The sequence below is a fragment of the Coturnix japonica genome, chromosome 4 (genome assembly GCF_001577835.2).
Source record: "Coturnix japonica isolate 7356 chromosome 4, Coturnix japonica 2.1, whole genome shotgun sequence".
Lineage (NCBI taxonomy): Eukaryota > Metazoa > Chordata > Aves > Galliformes > Phasianidae > Coturnix > Coturnix japonica.
This window is the reverse complement of record NC_029519.1, coordinates 46,658,328-46,680,842: the sequence shown is the minus strand read 5'-3', so window position 1 is coordinate 46,680,842 and position 22,515 is coordinate 46,658,328. Positions and strand designations below refer to the sequence as shown.

General features: G+C 35.5%; 1 long non-coding RNA gene across 5 annotated transcripts in view; it reads right to left on the bottom strand.

The window, feature by feature from the left end:
- The window catches only part of LOC107313578, a 108,629-nt gene that overhangs the window by 61,720 nt on the left and 24,394 nt on the right, over positions 1-22,515 (bottom strand). For 3 of the 5 annotated variants that reach the window (XR_004307113.1, XR_004307114.1, XR_004307117.1), the window contains exons 3-5: positions 11,055-11,117; positions 5,204-6,871; positions 5,053-5,111 (exon numbers count right to left, since the gene is read on the bottom strand). This is a non-coding gene — a long non-coding RNA (uncharacterized LOC107313578). Of the gene's footprint in view, positions 1-5,052; positions 6,872-11,054; positions 11,118-22,515 lie in introns of all 5 variants that reach the window. The other 2 variants (XR_004307116.1, XR_004307115.1) reach the window with 2 other exon arrangements.

Below are 22,515 nucleotides of genomic sequence, written 5' to 3'. Positions count from 1 at the left end.
CAACACAGTTTCATAACTTACTGGTTTTTGGTGGTTTGTTTATTTGCTTTTAACAAAAATACCTTCATCACACAAAAGATGTAAAGTTACCTTGGTGAAAAATCTATTGATCTTAAAGGGTACAGAGATGTTCATTTTCTTGCAACTGAAAAGATTTCCCACCTTCCTTCTTCACTGTTGTCATAGCAAATAAATGCAGCTAAATGCAAATGTAATCTTACACATATTTTAAATCTCTGTCTTTTGGCCTGTACTTGCTTTGCAGAAGTGGAACACAGGCTGAAATCTGATATGTTTTCGCAACATCGATTTTAGTAGCAAAATTTTTGAGGTACAGTCACAAATAAGTTAGAGCATGATATGAAACTGAAAGTACCCTTTTTACTTAGTATGTGACAAACATGCTGCTCAAAACAACAGCTAGTTTAGAGACACTAAAACAGACTGTGAGCCACACCTGAGTAGATTTCTGCTAAATTCATGGAGACAACCTAAAGAACAGCTTAAATTTTTGGACACATAGAAGTCTTAGACATCTCTCTGTTTCATCATCTGTGTCCTCTAAATTTCGAGCCACATGGAAGAGCTGATTGATATAGAAGCCTTAAGGATTCTGCATCTCATAAAAACTCTCTGAGTTTTGGTACAGCTAATAGTCACCCTAACAGAGCTGATTCTAGGATACATTTACACTACTGGTATTCCAATTGCTTAATAGGGCTATCTACTTTATATGCCAGCAAAAGCACAGTCAAGAACCTCCCTAATTGAGGTCAAAACTGTCAAACCTGTCACTTCTGAATCTTTTGTGTCTCATGTGTGTGTCTTTTATTCTAGAAATAAAACCCTGCAGGAGACAGTAAACACACTGCCTTTATGTTGAAGGATGGCTGCACATTTTTGTTTCTAGATCTAGACTTCGTCAGGTAAAACAGGATGGAAAGAGGAATGTTCAGTGGCAGTTCATCCCATTTTAAAATGTTTTCTGAGCTAAGATCATGCAGCTTCCAGGAGATGCCTGTCTCTCTTAGTCAAGAGAAGAATCAAAGAATGAGCTTTAAAAAAAAAAAATCCAGTTTAGGTGGTTAAAAAAATCTGTAAAGTGAAATATAAACCAGTGCAATATTATGGGTTACTACTTGTAGGGTAAGAGTCATACTTAGGAAGCAAATATAGCTGTTAAACACCACTTACAACTCAATGTTTGAAAATTTATTAAGGGTTGCATTTCCTGTGGGCTAATTTTCTCTTATGCTAAAACTCCAGCTACACTGCTTCTTACATTGTGATAAGAGTGACTTAGAAATAACTGCTGAACTAAGTTTTCCAGTAAAGACTGTAAAAGTAAATGAAGAGATATTTTGACTTAAAATAAAAGTTCTTTTTAGCAACAGAATAATGTCTATTCCATAAATGATTTCAGTTCAGTTGCAGAGCAACAGTTTATTCCACATCTGACCCAGCAAGACATACTTCTTAAAAAACCATGAAGCTTTTTATCTTGTATTCTAAAAATACACTGGCTGCCTTCATAGACTGGAAAACAAAATTACTTCCTTCAGATTCCAGCCACGATTAAGAAGGGTGCAAAAGAGCAAAATGGAGTTCCATCTAAAAATAATTTTAAAATGCACATATCTTTGAAGTCTGTTAAGAATTTCCTTCTTTTTTTAGCGATTTGAAATGAAGTGCCAGCAGTCATCCCTTGTGCAGCTACTTCTCTGAAGTAGCTCCAGTTCCAGTAGGTGTAATTTCTTCCACATATCTCTGCCTGAAAATTCTGATGAGGCTATGACCCAAAAACTTCAGGAACCAGTGGTCCAGATCCTCAAAAATGGATCTGAGGCAGTAAGACGTATTAATAGGAATAGGGTGCCCTTGCAAACCTGTGTCCAAGTAGTTCATCATTTAACTACTTGTTGTGAAAATGTTAAACAAATTGTCCAGGAGAATCATCACAGTGATTTCAGAAGTGTCTATTTATGATCATCTTCTGCTTAATACTCATGTTAAACATGAACAATTGAGGTGCATGACTAAAATAATCTGTTAATGAGATCTAGACATTTGCAATGTTTTTAACATGGACCTATTCACTATTTAAAATTTAAAGGTTTAAATTCTATGAGAACAAGGCTAAACTTCTTAACTTGGACAGTTCTTCATGGCATTGGTCTTGTAGAACACAGGTGGAAGCAATTTAACTCATGAGTTATTACTCCCCATACTTAAATATGCCTAAAGAAGAGAAAGAAACTAAATTGTAGTTGTAGAAAAGGAAATTCTGCTCCATCCTGACACCATCTTATATTCTACCTACATACAGTGCTTTGTTTCCAGTGGATGAGGATGTATGTAACTTACAATCATTCAGGACTTGAAGAGCATGCCAATATTAAGCCACCACTGAAGTTCTGATTTGAATTTTGGCACCTCCAGCAGTGATAACTATTTAAATTCTACCATAATGGAGCGTGCACTTCAACAACTTCAGTAGCCAGTGACAAAAGTAGAGGATTGTACTGATGGCAGGCTTAAGGCACATCAAAATTGTTTAGAAGTTATTCCAGAGGAGTTGCAGAATGGACCGCTATGATCTCAAGCGAGCAAAGTGCTCCAGGAGCAGCTGCAACAGACCAAACAAGTATAACAGAAACTCCTAAATACTCTCAACTTCCATCCTCCTTGGATGAGCTAAAAAGACAGCTCCTGTCTCCCACTCCTTTAATTTAAAAGTTAAATTCAGAGTGAAAGAATTCCAAAGGCCTTCCTACATGATTTGTATAATTTAGTTTTCAGTTCAGATGTGAAGAGCCCATAACCAATCTCCACACTTGTTTACAGCAGCATATTTCCACATTTACTCAGTTACAAATAAATGGATTTATTATTATTATTGCAATGGCATAATGTTTACTTGATTCATTTGTCTCCTGTCATGGTGCCTTCAGTTACATATCCGGATGTTTTCTGGTCAGTAGATGTTGTCTAATTATCTTTAGTGACAGCTCAGCAAGGCCTCATGTTTTCCAGACTTCAATAGAAGACAAAACAATTCTCATTCTCACTGGCAAACATTTTTTCCCTTTTTCTTCCTTATTTTCTCTTTCTTTTTTTTTTTATTCCTTTTTTTTTTTTTTTTTTAAACTAAACACTCTTTTCAAGAGCAGTTTTCCTTTTTTTACACTTTTAATGATTAAGTTTTCAAATTCAGATTTCTAATTACTCTTTCCTATGCTGAGGTATTTCTCAGCATTTGCACATTCTTAGGAGGAGTTTCTAGTAACAAAAATTTTAAAGAAATTATTAACTCATTTGAAATATGATCAACTAAATTCACAGTAAAAAGAAACAACTCTCAGAAGTTGTTTTCAAGACAGACTCCCTGTATTTTGGAATAGATCTGGTCACTTGTACACGTACAACCAAGAAGAAAGAAAAGATTTATTAAGCCAACACCAGCCTCCTTGGTTGGAGAACAGAGATCTATCAATTTCTATCTCTTGGCTAGTCCTGTAATAAATATAGGCTTGGTGGATAATGAAAACCAGCTGCGTGTTTCTCAAGGTACATATGCTTTCTTTTCTTCTGATTCCAGCTAGGATTGTTCCTACTCTGCATAATCTCTCACAGCTGCCAAAAATCCATCTTATCTTTGCAGGAGGTGAAGTTTCCATTAACAGCTATTATGGTAGCAGAGGTCAGGCATCCAGCATCAAATGAACTGCTTAAGAAAAACTCTGTACTAAATAGTGTTGTATGAGGGAGGAAACCTCAGCTGAGGTGTGCATCGTTGTTAATTTGCATGTTTTTTGTGTACAGATGTGGCTGGACTGTGTTGCTGACAGACTGGCTACTGAAGAAAAAAGGAAAAATCTGGGGTGTAGAGGAAGTGGAAATGCACATCCACTTGGCTGACTACGGAGGAATTTTAATAATTTTGATGATACTCCATTGTCAGCATGTAAGCCAACCAGACTGTCTACCTCTTTGGATTGGAAGGTTCTAATGAAGGAAGCTCTGACCATAAATACTACTTGCAATGTCAACACTCTCTTCACTGCAGCTAAGGTTCCCTACTCCCAGTCATAGCAGGGATTCATGAACTTCTATATTAACACTGCATATGTGTGCATATAACTATATAAATAATATATTTATCAAAGATTCAATCACACACTTTCACACCATATAGGTACCAAATAATAATTATATGTGTGCTATGCTCTGAGCAAAGACAGAGAGTAAGCAGACTAAAAAATTAAATAAATCTATGGCTTTAAAAAACAAAAATAACAACAACAAAAACATGACAAAACACTACCTCAATTTTAAAATAATGAAATGCATAACAATTGGAAAATCCTTGTAAAAATATTTAGTATCCATATAAATTTTTAAAACTACATTTGACACCTGAAAAGAAAGATTAATTCAGGATTTGCAGAAAAGACATGTTAAGTTTCAAAGTCTCACTCACTTCATCATGTAAATAGAGTAAAAGGCATGAGCATTTAGGCACTGTCCACGGGCTAGCAAATACACAGTAAGTAGAATCATTTCTCCTCTAGTCTGAGATGCTAAACATACAATCTTATCAAACAACACATGTAGTTGGACACCAACGATTTCATGATATCTCAGCAACATCCTGCTGAGCCCAGGGTGTGCTTACTTTCTCAGAAAGATACTCTGAAAGTTTTTAGGTCAGACCCAATGTTGCAGGGAAAACAACCTCCTACATGCAGACAAAAAGACCCTGCACTGGAGTCAGTCCCAGGTTATCACAGGCAACTGCACAATTTTGCAAGACATTAATTCCACAAATTAAAGTAAGCTGACAGGAGAGTGAAGGAGAGTTGCTGTCTTCCAGGGAAGGCAAGTGGAAGAACAAGGTCACAGGTGTCACGGCATCATTCCCAACAAGGTCCTGACCCACCACTCTTATCACATAATTTAAACAATACTTCCTCTCATTTCTGTTTCACTGCAACTTCACTGCAGTAGAAAAAGTGGGCAAGGCTCTGCTGGACACTTATAAAGTTGTCTCACCTTTTTCATGAGGGCTATAAAAACTTCTCTTGGATAACTTCAGATTCTGATGGAGTTTTCTGCAAGTGGAGAGGAGAGTCTACATGAGTTCTAACCATTATTTCTCTAATAAGCATTTGTACTTCTTTCACAGAAAGTTTTCATCTGATACCGTCTTCTTTGCATTGGACTCTTTTCATGGCTGTCTCTCTTCAGTGGCTCAGGAATGACCCTGTAATTTACAAAAACAAGGTGATTACCCACATCACAGTTGCTAACTACATGTTTTTCTTCTTAGAGCAAAAATTCTTGACTTTATCAAAACAGCTGTCAGTTCAGCACAGAAAATCTCACAGAATTTCTGTCTGAGATATAGATATTTTACCAAACTCCAGTGAGGTACCATCTGAGGGCTCAACACGGGTAGCTGCTTTCTAGTTACATAACCAAGCTTTTAGAAATTCACTCAAATATGTTCATTACAATTTATCTTTGGGGGCTCCACCTCAAGCAGTTAACTAGAGCTATTCCAGTGTCTGCACACAAGGGACTATTTTTGCAAAATTTGGGCAGTACCTCACACCCAGAAGCAAACATATGTGCACCCTCTTTAATGGTGCTAGGTGCTGCAGTCAAGAAGGAGTACTATTGATTTGGAAGAGGCCTCAAAGACCCCAGGGGAACATGGTAAACAAAGGATGTGCAGTAACTCCCCAGAGCCACACACGCTGAAGAAAACTGCAAAGTACTGTAACAGCAGAAGATCCAGTACAAAGTGCTTTCCACAATCCTCCTCCCAGAGGGAACTATTTAGCAAGAAGAGGTGGACATTTCAGTGATAAAAACAAAGTACCTTTGAAGTAGCCTGCAGCTACTCCTCAGCACAGGGATATACTATGTTACTTAGCACTATACATTTAGAGAAAGTATTAAGTCACAGAACTGATTTGAAGGGACTGTTCATTAACAAATGCTTTTTAATTGTTATTATTTTTAAACGGATTAATGATTTTTCTTTTTCATTTATTTTAACTACATGGAACCTTATTTTATATAGCCTGTGGTTGACCTATAGACACCAACGTGTGGTGTATTATCTTTTCTTTTCCTAACTGGAAGAAGATTTACATATATGTCAAGATTTCTGGTGGAAATCTGGTCTCTTTCAAAGTATGCTGATAATAGGAATACCAGATTAACGAGCATCCCAGATGAATTTGTGGAAACAAGGAATGAAAGTAAAAAATGTACAGTACTGAGCAGAATTAAAGAAAAGGAGATACACTCTGCTATTCAGCATTGCACTTTGAGTAACTGTATTAGATCTCCTAGAAAATTTCCCCAGCTGTTTTTTACATTAAGAACAATCTTTTGTATTCCGTGCTCTATTCCTGAAGATGAGGTTCTCCTTCAATGTAAAACTGAGATTACAGAAAGGTGAAAATCAGCACTTCCATTGTTCTCTTAAAATCACAAGTGAAAAAGCAGCATACATCTCAGACAACTTAATGTTCAAGGGTTTAGCTCCTGTAATATAGCACACTCTGTTCTCCCACATAAAAACAGAGAACCAAACTTAGCTCAAATGCAGACTAAGGATGCTTTTGTCAGAGCTGGCTGAGGAAGACTGCTATAGCTTTTGCCGATCAGTCCTTTAGCACATGAAGTCTTATGAGCTGCCCATTAAATCCCAATGGGACTTGGCTGAGTTTCACTTTCTTCTCATCCTCTATTTCACTCCCATCCCCATTCTTTTCTTCATAACGAAGGCAAGATTTACCACTCTGCTTGCAAATGTACATAGAAAAACTTTAGAAAATGGCATCCATGTCCTGAGCAACTGTAGTAAAAAAAACAATGATTATTTCAAAATGCAACAAGTATGTTAAATTTTTGATAGTAGCTACTATCAGAAGTTAGAGAAAACAAAACTAAAACTAAAATAAAGTGTAAAAAGTCTATAATCAGTGTGTAACACTTGCCACACAAAATCACAGAGATGAACATTGAAAAGGCTACACAATATATCTGAACCTTAAAAGCTTAACATATGAAATTTATTGATAAAATAAATAAGTAAATCATTGTCAAAGTTTATGTACAGATGCCTTATATCCATATTATCATCCCTAGACTATGGCTCCCGACTTAGCAACCACAGACAACAATACAATCTCTTTTCTTTTTAACCTACCTGGTGCTTCGTGGGGGTATCTGGGCCTCAGTCTGCAGAGCAAGAGAAATGCATAGAACACCCAACACAGCTTTCACTAATCATCATAACCCCACACTTCTTTATTTTTAGGTTTTTATTTTATTTTATTTTTGGTGGGGATATTTTAGTATTTCTTTTTACAGATAATTGAATTTCCAACTAAAACATGAAATGAACAGTCTTGAATAATATATATATATATATATAGAGAGAGAGAGAGAGAAGGAGCTTTGATGTAAAATTTCTGACCTGTCCTACTCATTGTTATACTTCTACTATTTCCATGTGTGCTGAGGAGATGATATTATACATAGGTTAGTCACATATACACATAACTGCATCTTGAGCATCTGCGAGATAGTTCTTATGGGCCTGGGAAATAAACTGGGAGCTTTAGCAGGTTTAGTGGAGTTTCCCAGTTTAGTAACTGGAAGAAAAGATAAATATGTAGAAATAAATAAATAAAATGCATCTGATACATCAGGCCGGGAGCTGAGCTGATTTTGTTTTTAATGTAAGTAGAACGTTGTACAGCTTATTATTCTGTCAGTGTGCTAGGAGTCTGTAGTCATGGGTCTAAATCAATCCAGAGGTTGCTGGAAGGGAATTTTCACTCACCAAGGCATAAAGCTGGCTTTTTCTAGCGTCTACACTGTTAGTCACTACACCTCCTCTACACTTTTCATTATTGTTGCCACATTCAATAAGGCAGCAACATGTGCTGTTGTTTTTTTTTTCATTACAGCAACAGTAAGTGTTAAGTAGATGATAGCTCCAAAATGCAATGTGCATCATATTTTGTGACTAACACAATCTCTCAATCAGGCCATTTTGATCTTTCCACTATAACTAGGGATTTTTCAGGAAATGATCTTTTTACATGCTCTCATAAACTCTCAGAATGTCTGGCTTTGTTTCACTCTCTGCTAAAGAACACCAATAGTTTCTCTTTGGTTTTCCAGGGTATGTTTATTGAGCTGATAAATACTGCAAGACGGATTGAAAGAAACACTGGGTTCATTTTACTTTGGCAAAAACAAAGGAGTGGAATCCATTTTGAAACCAGGAGAAAAATAATTACCATGTTTCAGTTATATTTTATTATTTATGTGTACATATATATATATATGCATACATGAATGCATACACAGAGTTTTTTATATATTTTATTTATTTATTTTTTACTTTTATGGGTATCTTCCTGACTTGCAGCCAATACATGGAAATCCTAGCCAGCTTCTGCATTTAATTGTATCAGCATATAATGCCAGACAGATTTTCCTCCCCTAACACTGCAGCATGAGAGAAAGGTTTCAAAGGAAACAGAGCTAAAGAAAAAAACTAGCTTCCCTTGTGCAGCAAAAATAGACTAAAATGCATACACTTCTAGATGATACACTCAAATATAGTATTACGCTCTCCGTATAATCCATAGAATCCATGCCTGAACTAATAAATGCCTCAGGGGGCAGTTAGTGGTAAGTGGAAGCCTTGTTTAAGTGCACTGGTTACATTAAAATCTGCCCAAACTAGCTAATGTTCTTTTCTTGTTTTTGTTTTTAGGTAGAGGCAACAGAGAAACTCCAGTTGAAACCTCAGAAAACTTTGTTTTTCTTCTGAACTTTCATCCCTCTTTGTTTCTCTGTCTCTTCACACAAGCACAAACACACACCCCTTGGCAAACTTCAACCAGGAAATAAAGAAAAGTGCTTTAAGAAAGCAGATATTACTGCATTGTTACTATGGCCAACATTCTGTAGAGTATGCAAAAAAATACAAGTTGTGCCTTTTATGCATTTGTATTACAAACTAATGTTAAAGAATAAAAAAGCTGAACCCTCTTTATCCAGCATGATGAGTTGAAGGTGAGGTCATTTCTTGCCAGCAGGCTGTGACTGACTTTGATTATACATTAGTATACCACTCATCTGCTGCTGGGAAATATGTCACTAAAATACATGAAACAGTAATCTATAGATTTATGCTATAAAAAGAAAACTTTTACACAACCTCATTAACCCTTAGAATACTCCAGTGCCACCACCTGATAAAAACTCCAGGTGGATGTTTGTCCTAATCTGCTCCCCATTCACCTCATCACTCCAGCTTTGCCTCAGCATAAGGTAAGTGAACTTACCATGGTTGGGTATACTTAGAGCAAACATAATGACTGGGTGTTTTGCCTACATAATCACAGGCCTTAAATGAGAGAATTGTATCTGTGCATTTACTACGTGTTGTCTATCTGGAACAGATTTCAAATACTTTTCAGAAAAATGGTGAGAGATCTCTACATAAATCCCTGTGTCTTAGGCTAGTTGAGAGCGCAGCACATACTATTATTTATTCATTATTTATTTTTATCCATCACTGTGGTCCATCTTGAAGCAATTGCAATTCTCTGCAAAGGCATCTCTATGTCAGCTCTATCTATCTGCTTCTAAGACCAAGTAATGTTTTATTCTGGTTAAGAGGCAAAGGGAGTTTATGGATGGACACAGATTTCTAAGCTCTTGTCTGTTTATCAGACACATGCAATTTGCTATCCATTGTGAGATGTTAGTCATTCTGCTGAACCTCTAGTTCTCTCCCTGAATACCTCCATTTATTCTCCTCCCATTTGTAAGAAGCCATTTTAATGACCAAGTCCTTACAAAAGGGTTTATAATCACCAAGATTTGAAACACTTGAATGAAATGATGTAACTAATGGTATTCATTATGACTTAGATCTTTCAAGAATGTATACGTACAGAAAATGCATTCAGTATTTTTCTTAGTACACTACACCTTTGCTAGCTATTGATAAATATATAAATACACATACGAGCATGGAACATTTATATGTAACACTTAGTCTGCACATTTGGAAGTTTAGCATGTTTTCGACGGAAGCACATTATCATGGCTTTTACCACGTATATATATATTTTAATAAAATTTCTGATCTTCAGGTTTTGATGCTACACAAGCATTTACTTAAACTAGTTAAATAGGATCAGATTTCTTCTGGAACCACACTGGAAATATTTACAGTAAAACTCACCTGGCTTCAAGGATTGTTCCAGCCTTGAAATTCAGCCCAGTTTTGAAAGTTCACAAAGGTTCATTAGCTTATTTGAGCAAAATGTAGGCTCATTTTGAACCAAATTTTGGCTGATATTTAGTACTAGATACAGGGCATAGTATGACAGTGATATAATTAAAATGTCTTACATGCAGATATCTGTTGACTAAAGTGGAGTGGAAGAAAAGCACTATGGATTTTGTTACCCACACAACATTCATAAAATCTGTCACTTGCTTTCAGAGGGAGGTTTGCTGCGTATACTTACAAATACACACCACACAGCTGAAGGATTTACACAGTCAGCTAAGAAGGAAATAAGTATCACGGAGAAGTGAAAGCATGGCTGGTTACTTTGGAAGTCATAACATCTCCTAAACTGGAACGCGTAAAGTATATTCTACTTTAATAAGCAACAGAAAGGGAAAACAGCATCCTCTAAATCTTTTAGGATTTAAAAATCTGTTCTACATCATTACGTTAACTCAGTGGATTTATAGATTAATTTTTTCTTATTGTCCATTAACCCAATGACCCAGCTTTTACTGTAGCTCAGATTCAAACAACAACAACAAAAAAATACTTTCTAATCATGTAGGAATGGAAAAATCCTTAATGAATTTTAAAGACACACTTCAAACCTGGCTTGTTCTACTACGCCAGATTGTGCACCGCTAATCCACAGTGAGTTACAGCTAGTTTGTCAAGATTAAACAAGAGAGGAATGAGAAAGTATTATTACCTCCTCAGAGGCTTCAATCAGTTTGCAGTCTGCTGTGATGACCTCGGCCACCTTCAAGGATCCCTGGAGACAAGAAGGAAAGGAAATTAGTAAATAGCAATTCATAAAGATGGCTGTGGCTCTAAGCAGCATCCAGTGTTCTCTTTTTTCACCCTTACGTAAACTGTCAAAAAAGAATGCCTCATCCATATGAAAATGTAATAAAATACACATGTTTCTTTTAAATATGGAAAAGGTGTGTAATTAGTTTAAGTAAAACAATGGAGACTGTATGAACGTACCTTCACAATAAAAACAGAATGTTTCTCTCTTGTAAGTCTCTTTTTAAGAATCCTAGTAATACCAACAGATGGGCTAATTTAATGTAAGCTAAAAATAATACACATCCAGAGAAAGCTAAATGAATCTCACTTTGTATGTAGTGTTGCACATTCAGAGGTATCCAGTCCTTAGCCTCTTGGGACAATGCATAGATGCAGACAGATCTCGCATCATAGTAATGCAGTTTTTCATCCCAGTATCCTCTGGCACCTTTGCCTAGGAATTAAAGGGCATGTCCTTACTGCTTAACAAATCATTACCTTTACTGCTTCAGAAAAAAGAACCAAAATTCTCATTTGAGTATTGAAACTTTTTACTGCGTGCTTAATTTTGATTTCACTCCTGGGCTTCACTTTGGATTCTCCTGGATAGCCCTCTTCAAAACAACATGGAATAGAGGTTTTTTTTATCCTAAAGCAGCATGAACTCAAAGAGCTGCTAGCCTGTGACTTGGAGCTCTTCCATAGCCTGCTTTTGCTTAATCCTGTAAAGACAACTAGAAGAATTTCTGCAAGCTATGACAATGTTTTCAGGAGACAAAAAGTTTTTTTAGGAAATGGTCTCCTTCTGCAACATTCTGGAATGTTAGAAAACCTGATGCAAGCTTGATTTGTGCATCTGCATATGAAACTATGTCCCATTTCAATATTCATATCCCCTCTGTTTAACAATTATATCACAACACAAGAAGAAAAATTCATATAAATCCAAATGCTTTGATCATAAACACTGTTTTATAAACTGCAATGATAATTTACTTTCTAAGTAAAATATAGATCTATTCTGTCAACAAAGTAGAATTCACTAGTGCTGTGCTTCTGCATAGTGAGCTGTATGTAATTTTTTTACTTGAACTGGATATGTTTCTTTCAGCTCAGTTCAGTTTGAAAGCTACTGAGAAGTACATTACTTAGATTCCTGATATAAATTAAGATGCATTTTGGACCTGCACATGTCAGATAGAATACAGTCTGTGAAAGAGGTTATTTTATACTGGAAGCTACACAGATATTGCAGGGGTAAGTGCACTGGGGAAGGGTAATTTTGCAAGTAAAAAATAAACATCATGCAACTCATTTCACTAGTAAAAGCTACAGATTTTTCATGTTTTTACCAAGGTTTTTTTTTTGTTGTTGTTGTTTTTTTTTTCTTCTTCTTATATATTAAAGCATGGCTATGCAGAATAAAGAGATTAGGGTAGACTAACAAATTGTAATTTAAATTATTCCTGAAGAACTTGAGTGAAGAAAGAATGTAAATTCTGAATATATGTTCAGCAACATTTACTTAAGTGAATTAAAAATACAGTGCAGATTTGCTACTGCTGCTCGAGACTAAATCTGAGCTGCAGTGTCTGAGTTACTTATACACTGAGTTATTAAAAGTAAATCAAATAAACACACTGGAACACCAATCCTTTTGTTTGCTTTCATTAAAACCTGGACAGATTATTTCTTTTAATGTACCAGCACTTTGAGTAACTAGATTACAGAACTGTTCAAGTGCCATACTCAAGTTTTGGCACATTCAACAAACAGTGGTAAAGAGGAACTTTTTCTACATCATTTTTGTCAAGTGTTTTTGAAATGTTTATTGGTATAATTATGAAATGTTGTATTAATTATTAATTAATACTAAAGTACCAATCTGATGTAAAGTTCTTACAGTAATCACAGTGTTTTGAACATTTGGAGGACCTTTCTGATATTCTATGAAAAAAAATTACAGAAATAATTTAAAAAATAGATTTCTGCTTCCAATTGTCACAGTGAATAAATTTCAAAATAATGGATATATAACAGAGATATAATAGCTGAGCATTACTTTAGTATAATTCAAATTAAATAGATATGTATATATTCAATTAAAAATGCTTATTGTATCCATCTTTTTCCGTATATGACATCTTAGTAAATAGTGCAAAACATATATAAATTCCAGTCATTTTTAATGTTGTCTTTAGAGTTATGTTCTCTGTTTTGCAAGCACTCCCACACACACACGCACAAACAAAAAAAACCCTTTTATCTTATTTTTACCTATTTTACTCCCAGTTCAGGATTCAAGAATTCTTCAGTGTTTTTATCTAATTTGTGAGAGAACGCATTTCAAGGGCTATGCCTTTTTGGACTGGACTTCTTTTGGGTTCATGTATGATTAAATAAATAGCTTAGACTTGCGTTGTTTCTCAAGGACAATTACAGATACATTGTCCGTATGTAGGACCTAAGCCAGTGAAACAATTTCCCTTCCATATTCTTTCATAACAGACTGCCAGTATGGAAACTTCATCATACTTGTTGAAGTTTTACAGGAAGAAAACCTTTTTTTCTTTTTTTTTTTTTCTTTTTTTTTTCTTTTTTTTCTTTTCTTTCCCCATGCATGAATACACTCCCTGATTAACCAAATGACCAGTTTCTATTATCGCCATGAATACATATAATAATATTTTGAATTATCATCTTTTCTGATTTGGGTCTATATCTTTGCTGCTGGAAAACCTTTGACACAGTCTACCCATTCCTTTTGATGGTATTTCTCTTACTGCTTTTTACTGCAACCCATTGTCATCTAGGACTTGAAAAGATCTGGAATTAAAAATAAGCTGCTTGGAAACTATATTCCTGTTACTATTACAATACACAGCTGACTTGCACACTCCAAAAAGGCTATGAAGTTGCACAGTTTTAAGAAGTAACATGGTCAAGTATTTATTGTATTTCCTATTACTTATGAACAAAACCAGGAGTTTCATGTAAAATAATGTTTTTATTAACAGTTTTGCTCTCACAAAATATTGACTTTTCATGAAAAGAAAAACAAAAACTACTACTACTTTCCTAGATTTGAGTATTAGTCTTCAAGCAAATCTTGTAATAAAACTGATGAATTTGTAAGGTAAGGATCCCATTTCGTCATTCACCTCAAAAACATAAACATAGTAGGTGTTTGTACAGGCACATAATATTATATGCAAGTCCAGCACCTACTTCACCACCTACCTGCCTTCTGGGTTATGTATGTACAAAAATAATCTGAAGCTTAAGCCAATTTCTGAATTTAAAATCCTATGTGTTCAAATTTCCCTGAGCCATTTTCAAATTCATAAGAAGAAACTGTAACCCTCACCCTCCCCCCAAAAAAACACTTACAATATTGTGATAGTGAATAACGAATTCTCATTTCCTAGTGCTACACCTCCTATCAGCATTTTACTTCGAATAAAACAATGTCAACCAAGGAAAACAGGAAGTTTCATTAAAATAAAAGTTGCCATTAAGCATCAAAATTATTAATATAAACTTCCATAGGTTTTCAGATATCTTATATAAAAATGCAAGCTTTTTGCCTCTGTAGCAGAAAGCATGTACTATCTTTCTCCCTCCAACTAGAGAATGTCAAGGTATGCTCTGAGGGACTTACTTTTGGATTGGCAAAGTAAATCACTACTATAACATAAGATTTCATCTTGCAACAAGAAATGTCTACCTAGCATATGATCTACTTCCAACGCAATCATTAATTTATGATAGTAATCCATTACAATATAAGTAAAAGTAAAGAAGAATGGCAGTATACAGTGCATGCAAAACATAAATAGTATTGCTCATTATTCACTTGAACAACCTGCAAAAAAAAAAACCACAACAAACAAACAAACAAAAAAAACGTGAGTCTTGAGCACTGTTTCTATTACAGGGGGAAACTGGTGAAGGAGTTAGGTGTTCTCTGATGCTGCCTCATTTATTTACAGGAATTTACAAGGTGCTCTTGCCCTGAACACAAGTAAAACAAAATGAAAAGAGACAGATCACTTTTCAAAATCTCAGTTAGAGAAAATGCCTCCCCAGGGACTCCTTCTCCATGTTAGACTGTACTGCATCTCCCTATCCCTTTTCTGGATCCTTCTTTCATCTTTTCCTGGTTTCTCTCACTGACAGTCACAAAACAGCAGCTGAGAAATTGCTTCACCTTATCTCAGAAATTTTAGATGATTAACGAAGGACGGGCAAGAACATTTTCTAGTTCACAAAGATGAACAATGTAGGCAGACTTGTTAGGATCCCATGCATTACTAATAGATTGTTTTTTTTCACACTAACAAGACAGTTTGAATGGCAAGACTTCCACTTCATCATTCATCTCCAAAGTGTATGCACAACTGACATCTGTATGGACATATATCTGTACATGGCCATCTAGATGCTCAGCAGGCTATATGTATGTAGAAATACCCGGTTTAAAGATGAAGATTGTGTACTTGTATATGAAAACAATACATGCTTGCATCTTACTTTTTTCAGCTTTTTCAGTAGAACCGCAGCACTAGCAAATTTTGCCTATTTTATTATAACATCGCCTCTGTTTGAAATGGATCCAAATAATTCAGCATGCAGTTCTGAAAAGTCTAACTGTAAAACTATGCCATGGGACTGCCACGGGGCAAGGCTCTTTTTCTCCTGAGCCCTGAAAGCAACCAATAATCTGAAAACGCAGTGTTCCTGCTGTTCCTGAGAAATGCACAATACCTTTCAATAAATTTGACACAAAAAAGTGCCAGTTGAGAAGTAGTTACCTCCACTTTAAGACAGATCTTGTGTAGGCCCAGTCAAGCTACCAGCTCATTTCAAGCTTGCTGCTAAATTTATATTGAGTGATAATGATTTCCAGCTAATTCTAAATTGGAGTTAGGAGCTTACAGCAGAAACTGACCCTCACTGCCCCAGAGGAAAAGTGGAAGTAAAACGATTATTTCAGGCTATTTGTTAGGTTTGAATACCCACTTATGTATCAATAAATCAGACAGTGAAAGAAGCTGATATTGAAAGTAGGTGTGTGGATTTTGGTACTAAGTATGTGTTTCTTGTGAGGGAATGATGAGGGTTACTACAGACTAAATAAAATCATCTGAATTGCACCCTGTAAATCTCCATAGTGGTATGACATTTGTTCTAACTTTGCTATCATTGTTCTTGTTCCCCCTCCTGCTTACATGCTCCCTTCAAGTACTGGAAGGCTGCAATGAGGTCTCCCCAGAGCCTTCTTTTCACCAAGCTAAACAAGCCCAGTTACCTCAGACTTTCCTCATAGGAGCAGTGCTTCAGCCCTGGATGGTGGCATAGTATCGGAGGGTTGATAGTGTTTGGGTAGCATGGTTATGTTGTGGTTGGACTTGATGATATTTAAGGTCTTTTCCAACCTGAACAATTCTATGATTCTATAAGGACACTTCTGAGAGAACTGCTTTATCCAAATCAAATCCAATTCAGCAACAGATGTGCACAAACCACCCTGGTAAATGCTGCAGAATCCACACCACTTGCCCCAATACTCCTTTGACTCATCAATTAATAAATCAATAATAGTCTTCATTAAAACAGTGATATTTATAGGACAGAGAATTTGTCAAAAGAGTCTTTTACAACTTTTTCTAGAGTACTAAAATACGTAGAACTGCAATTATGTAGTTGGAAGTGGGACATATATTCTAGACAAACTTAGCTGAAGAAATGCAATTCTTGAGAAAGGGCAAATCCAAATCCATACACATTAACATAACAGCACCTTGCTCCAAGAATTTGTTCCTATTTGTCCCAGACAATAAACCTTTGAGCTAAAACCCAAGAATCATCTTCAAATGACATTTTCCAAACACTTTTAACCCATGAAAATCAATTTCTGAGAATGCAATTCTAACTACTCAAAGCTCATTGAACTGGGAGAAGCTGATAGCCCATTAGGCTATAGGATAATCTTGGAAAATAAGACAGCTTAGAAAATACAGACTTACATAAAATTGGCTGAGAAATACTTAGATTATGTCTGAAGAACTGTACACACAAAAACAGAATCCAAAGCAACTTACCAGCTGGGCTTGAGAAAAGAATTTAAGGGGTGTGGTGGATTATAAGCTAAACATAAATCAAAACTCTTGCTCCATGGAAAGAGGTAGAAACCACTTTGGGGGGATATTTTACAGAACTCTCTATGAAATACTGAAGGAGTCCTTTCTATGACAATGTCAGGAGCTGTCTGGAGGCTTGGCCTGGAAACGTTAAACTGGGAAAGAGGTTACCATTAGAATCTGTAGAAGGGATGACAAAAATGAGAAAGGGTTGAGAAGCAAGGGTGAAGGGGTATGGAGAGAAGGGAAAAGGGAAAGGAGAGGGGAAAAAGCAAAGTTTGAAAATAAACAAAGACAAAACAAAAAGAAGCCAAAAATAGAATAGCTATTAAATTATTTATAGTTTTGACAGTAAACAGACATGAAGTTATGGGCTTAAACTTCACCAGCAAAGATAAGTGATGCACTGGAGAAAAGTTAATGAAGCAATCTGGTCCATCAATGGAAGCCCTTAAGACAATGTGTTAAGAGAAATGTAGGCGCATTTGATTCTTTCACTGGGGCATTGGGAGACCTCAAGAGGCACTTTCCAGATTTAAATTCAATTATCTTGTGATGCTACAAAACTTCTGCCATCATAATATTACTCATAGCTCTATAAACAACACGGCCTTGCCATTTCCACAGAAATGGAGTAGAGAATGAAGAGGGATGACAAGGATTTTAATATGTTGAGATTCCTCTGAAAGTCACTGCTAGGGTTATGGGTGCCTATTCAGGAAAGCTGCAGAGGGATGCACCTCTAATATTTTCCATTTTGTCCTTTGTTTTGATTTGTTTTCCCCTCATTTAGATTCCATTTTTATTACTATTAATCCTTGTGCATCACATCCTCCACAACAGTGTTCAAATACATCCCCTCAGAGTAGTCCAAGAGATTCCCTGAATGATAAAGAAGCGCCAGAAATCTTTTCCTTCTTTCCTTTTTTTTTTTTTTCCCCTCTCTTCTTCTTCTTTTTTTAATGGACATGTTTTGCAGTTAATAATGTGCTGAAGGAGCAGCTGCAGTCAGCAGAACTGCAGCTATAAAACCCCCAAAATCTTGTGTTTTTTTTCACATCATACTGCAGCCAAGCCAGCTGAGTCTACATCTGCCTCAAATCACTGGCAGGTAAAGTTTGTCTCTCACTACAGGGATGTAGTCCCACTGGGTTATTTTATTTATTTGAGGCAAACTGAAACATTTGGTATAGTTTGCATTTGTGTTTTCCCCTAAAGTTCATGTGAATTTAAAACTTTTTCTTTGTTTTGTTTCTATGTAACTTTTTTATAGTATCTATTGCAGCAACAAACAAAAACCATTAAGTTGATGTAAGATTACAATGGTCAGTTACTCTGCCAGGTACTAGAAGGACTGTGACAAAGTAAATGCAGTTTCCATATTTGTAAACCCTGCACAAAACCTCCAGATGATCTCCACTTAGGCAAATTTCAGTCAACAAACTGATGTATACATCCTGCTATACATATATGTATACATACGTATACATATGTGCATATATATATGCATACACATGCTTGTGTGTGTATAAAAAAATCTGTCGATTTTTTTCTTTATCTAGCCCCAACACTTTTAACTATAATAATTATGACCTTCCTTTTGCCACGAATTCACATTCAATTAAATTATTTCTGTTCCCATAAATCCTTTCTTTATCAACAGCATTAGTTTTGTTTGTGTTTACAGAAAGTTATTCAAAAATATGTAGCATTAAACTGGTTTCCCAGTCTCATAATTTGTGCATGTGCACACCAGGCATAACTGACTTGGGGAAAAAATTACTGACCTGCCTGAAAAAAAATCATTAGGCTAAGAATATTAGATAATCAAAACAATAATAAAATTTTGTAATGTGCATCTGCCCTACAATCCTCCCTGCTCATTCTTTGCTCTCCTTTCTGTTCCCACATTGCCATTTTACAACCGAGGATCACACAAATCTGAAGGCTGTCTTAAATAAACCTCTTTCAGCTATCCCTTCAGCATCTCTGTCTCCTATAGTAACTTCTCTACCATAAATGCCCTACTATCTTCACGCAGAGGACTACAGATAAAATTATTTTAAGTACTGTTTTCATTATTGTGACTATATCTTGTCATTAGCTATCTACACAACAATACAATATTCTGAAAACCCTGATTCAATGAACTTTAGCTAGAATAAGTGGCATAATAGGGGCTTCATAATTGTTTTAGGGAAAATTAGCAGGAATTGCATCCAAAAAAAAAAAAAAAAACAACCAAAAACCCAAAAACAAAAAACAAACAAACAAACAAAAAACAAACAAAAAAACCCACCTAAGGATGTTAAAATTTGGTAGTTTCTTACCTGTTTTGAGAGCTATTTGAGAAAAAGTTTGAAATTAATGAACTGTTTTAGTTACATGAGCTTATGCAAGAAATCAGAGCCCAACTCATGAGAAAACTCATAAGAAAAAAAACTTGCACACAGAAAGAGAATCTACTTTGATTGTGATTATAAAATAAGAAACACAAATAGTTGGTAAGCAGGTTCGCAACATTAACTCAGTTTTGACCTCAGATTTCAGTGAATATACAAGTCAGAATGTGAGAAATAATGTTACAGCTGTAACCTCTGACCTACCTAAATTAAAAAGATGACCTGAGACATCATAAAGAACAAAAGGCTGAAATAAAGAGTAGCTAAGAATAAATTTTCTTCTCATTTTAAATTGTAGGCACGATGCCTATTTTCAAAGCAGAGCTCCTGCAGTTTTTATTTGACTTCCATGGCACAGAAATTTACAACTCAGTGATGAACTACAGTTGCTTATTTCCCTCACAGCACTTTATATGACGGTTACCTGAACTTCAGCACACCTGCAATCGAGCAGTCAAAATGTCATAGAGATGACAGCTCAATCTGCATTTACAATAGATGTCAGCAGGAAAGCCAAATGATATAAAAAAAATGTGAACTACATTCATAAATTTGTGTGACCAGGAGATAAGATTCAAGAACTGCCAAATGATTTTTCATTTTAACAGATTTATGGGAACATCAAGAAGTCATCCAACTCTTTCCTTAGTCCACAGAGAACATGAATATCTTGGTCATCACTCACATACTTGTATCGTCAAAAAAGGTTCACAGTGCAGGGTGAAATCCTATTACTCTCACTGTGGCTTGTGCAAATATTTACTGATATGCTTAGTAATCTAACCCAACACACAATTATTATTATTATTCTTTTTTATTAATAATTATATATATATATATATATATATTTTTTTTTTCCTTCAGACCAACTCAGTTCTTACATGTCTTATTTCAAATGGACCTGGAGCATTTTGTTGAATTTTATGTTGCTGATCTCAGAATGCCTATTCAGAATTCACAAGTCTACCGTCATACTTGAACTTATTATCTTTTCTTAGTCTGCTGGTCTTATATACGTTGCTTGATTATATTCTGAAAATCATCATCTAATTTATAACCAGAAGGTTTAAATTGCTCCGATGGTAGCAAAACTTCTAGAGGAAAACCTCATAGACTTTCATACCAATATGGCCTTGAATTTACAGGAACTAAACTCTGACTATGTTAAAGCTAGTACCAAGTCTCTTTGTATCGTTCCCCTTACCTGTTCTTGCAGAAATGTTGCAGAACTGTTGCAAGTACTTTGGAAATGAATATAAATTACATTCATTGGTGCCCCACCCAGAACAATTTGTAGGTTGGAAAATCAGGGGCAGTGCTACACTGCATTATGTTGTTATCATCTAAAGCACCTGTGATCTCAGCTATTCCCATCTGGTTCCAGAAGGTAGCTGCTAACAATTTAGAGTGCACTGTAAGCATTTATGTGTAATTCTCAGCTTCTTCTAAGAATGTACCTAAATTATCTATCTACTTATTTATTTATTTATGACAAAAATAGAAGATACGTTATAGCACCCTACTCTGTGTTCCATATCATTTCTAAAAAACCTATCATCAATAAATTAGACCTGTCAGATTCTTTGTCTATTTTACCAAACTAACTTCTGATATATTTAAAGAATTTATAAGAATACATTACTTAATGACTTTTATGTATGCTTTCATAAAGTAATTGACTGCTTATATCAGTATTTTTGATTTTTCTGTTGTCAGCTTGTGCTGTACGTATATTTTCAGGTAATGAACAGATCTCATGACTGAACTACTGACAGCTGTTTGTTCTTCCTTTTACTTTTGCACCTCAGGCTTTTTATTTATTTATTTATTTATTTATTTATTTATTTCTCCAAGGTTTTTATTCTCTTCTGATTTTCCTTTTTTTTTTTTTTTTTTTTTCCTTTGGTTTCCTGTCATAGACTCTAAACTTGCAACTTTAGTTTTGCTGAAACAGGTTTTCTTGCATTCCTTGTGACTATCTGGTTTTGATTATTTACATTTTTTAAAGATACAGATACTTACAAAGAATTAGGCTGGGAAATCACTTTACTCATTTTGCAAATAGAACACTTCCAGTGTGAACACCCTGTCTTCTTAAATGCAAAATAATAATAAGTATCTTGCCACCTGGTTCCCTGAGTTATTAAAAGCCTCTATTTTCATTTTTTAATTCACATGTGTTGGCATTTAAGATTACAAACATAAACCAAACAAGTAAAGGCTGAGCATGTGTAAGAGGGAGTTTCTAGAGATATGAAAGGACAAAGGGTAAATCCCAAACAAATCCTTCCCTGACTACCTCCAGTGGATTCTGGAGTTATAGAGTTTTCACTTCTTAACTTTCAAAAATCCTTTAGTATCTTCATATGGACTGTACAGAAAGTTCACAGTATTTATTTGACTTCATGCACAAAAATGCACCACCATTGCACAGATGGCCAGTTTCACATGCTTTTGATTAACTTTTTCCTATTTAAACACACCTTCTTTGCTTAAGTCAGTTTGTGCTGGTTTTGTTTTGCAACATGATGATTTATAAAATTTCTGTCAAACTGTGTTACTGTTTGATCTTTATAAGAACAATCAAAGTATAGACAGCTACAGTTCTCCATCCCAGCCAAGATACAGTGTATATATGGTGCACAGTACAAGGCAACTCAAAGCCTGGTTGCACTAGCGTGCAAAGCACAGTGCAGTGGTTTTTACTACTCATCATTGATGTCATAGTGGATTTTAAGAAGCAAGTGACTTCTTCCATAGCCAAAGCAGTCTTGCGCATAACAACAGGGAAGAAAAGTCGACTAGAAATTGTGCAAGATGAGGGAGCGTGGTC